The 1,720-nt window shown below is 52.2% G+C and overlaps 1 pseudogene; it reads right to left on the minus strand.

Moving 5' to 3' along the window:
* Window positions 1-1,720, minus strand: LOC146720282 (small subunit ribosomal RNA; annotated as a pseudogene; the record flags this gene model as incomplete).

Raw genomic sequence — 1,720 nt, forward strand, 5'->3', positions numbered from 1 at the left:
TAATGATCCTTCCGCGGGTTCACCTAGGGAAACTTGTTACGACTTTTATTTCCCTCTAATGATCAAGTTGGTCATTTCCGGCAACATCGGCAATGCCGAGACATTGCCCGCGCACCGTCCAAAGGGACCTCACTAAATCATTCAATCGGTAGTAGCGACGGGCGGTGTGTAAAAAAGGGAGGGACGTATCAACGGAGCTTATGACTCGCGTTACTGGGAATTCCTCGTTCCATGGGGAAAAATTTGCAGCCCCAATCCCTAGCACGAAGGAGGTTCAGCGGTTACCCGGGCCTTTCGGCCAGGGAACACACGCTGATCCTTCAGTTTTAGCGCGCGTGCGGCCCAGAACATCTAAGGGCATCACAGAACCCGTATTTCTCAATCTGTGCGGCTAGAACAGCCTGTCCCCTAAGAAAATGGTTTGTACGTTGGTAGTTTAAAAAACCGCCAGCCGAAGCCGGGGGCCTTCGCGATACCATAAGGTACGCCTATTAGCAGGCTAGAGTCTCGTTCGTTTCGGAATTAACCAGACAAATCGCTCCACAACTAAGAACGGCCATGCACCACCACCCACCGAATCAGAAAGAGCTATCAATCTGTCAATCCTTCCGGTGTCGGGCCTGGTAGGTTCCGTGTTGAGTCAAATTAAGCCGCAGGCTCCACTGGTGGTGCCTTCCGTCAATTTTTTAAGTTTCAGCTTGCAACCAATTTCCCCCGGAACCCCAAAGCTTTGGTTTCCCGGAAGCTGCCCGCCGATCATCGGAGGAACTTCGGCGGATCGCTAGCTGCATCGTTTGGTTAGAACTAGGGCGGTATCTGATCGCCTTCGAACCTCTAAATTTCGTTCTGATTAAAAACATTTTGGCAAATGCTTCGCTTCTGTCCGTCTTGCGACGATCCAAGAATTTCACCCCCTAACGTCGCAATCGAATGCCCCATTGTCCCTATTAATCATTACCTCGGGGGTTTCCCAAAACCAACAAAATAGAAACCGGGTCCTATTCCATTATTTCCCTGCACGGGAGTATTCAGGCGAAGGTAGCTGCTTTAAGCACTCTAATTTGTTCAAAGTAAAGTACCGGCCCTACTCGACATCAGTAACGAGCACCGCGACGGGATATTAGTTGGGCCACCCCCCGCGAGGCTAAGCCCACCGGTGGGAACGTCCTACATAAGGGCCATTTTAAAACACCGCGAGCGGTAAAACCAAACGGTGGGGGCAACAAAGTTTAAAACTAAAGTTTTTTAAACCGCAAAAATTTTAATAACGCTATTTGGAGCTGGAAATTACCGCGCCCCCGGGGCCGGGGCGACCCCCGGGGGCCGGGGGAAACCCTCCGGGGGAAAACTACCCCGCCCGGGCAAACCCCCCCGGGGACGGGCCCACCTCCGGACCCCGAATGATTTTCGAATCAAAACGACCGCCGGCGGTACCTCCGGAAAACTTAACACGATTTACGGGCCCCGGGAAAACGAGGGAGCTACGTAAAAACTTTTCGGGACGAAAGTTACTTACTTTTCCCGGCCCCTTCGGGGGACATGGGGGGCGCTGTCCAAATTACAACTCAAAACGTGTTTAAAAACCCCACGTGTCGGAGACATATATTTCAAAATTATTACGGATGATCCAACACGCAAGCGCGGTGACCGCGATTACGGTACGAACCCTCGCCCAAATGCGAAAGTCCGATCGCGGGTTGCTTTTGTTCCCCCCCCCGGG

The sequence above is a fragment of the Nylanderia fulva genome, unplaced genomic scaffold (assembly GCF_048542155.1).
Source record: "Nylanderia fulva isolate GAGA-0341 unplaced genomic scaffold, ASM4854215v1 Scaffold727, whole genome shotgun sequence".
Taxonomy (NCBI): Eukaryota; Metazoa; Arthropoda; class Insecta; order Hymenoptera; family Formicidae; genus Nylanderia; species Nylanderia fulva.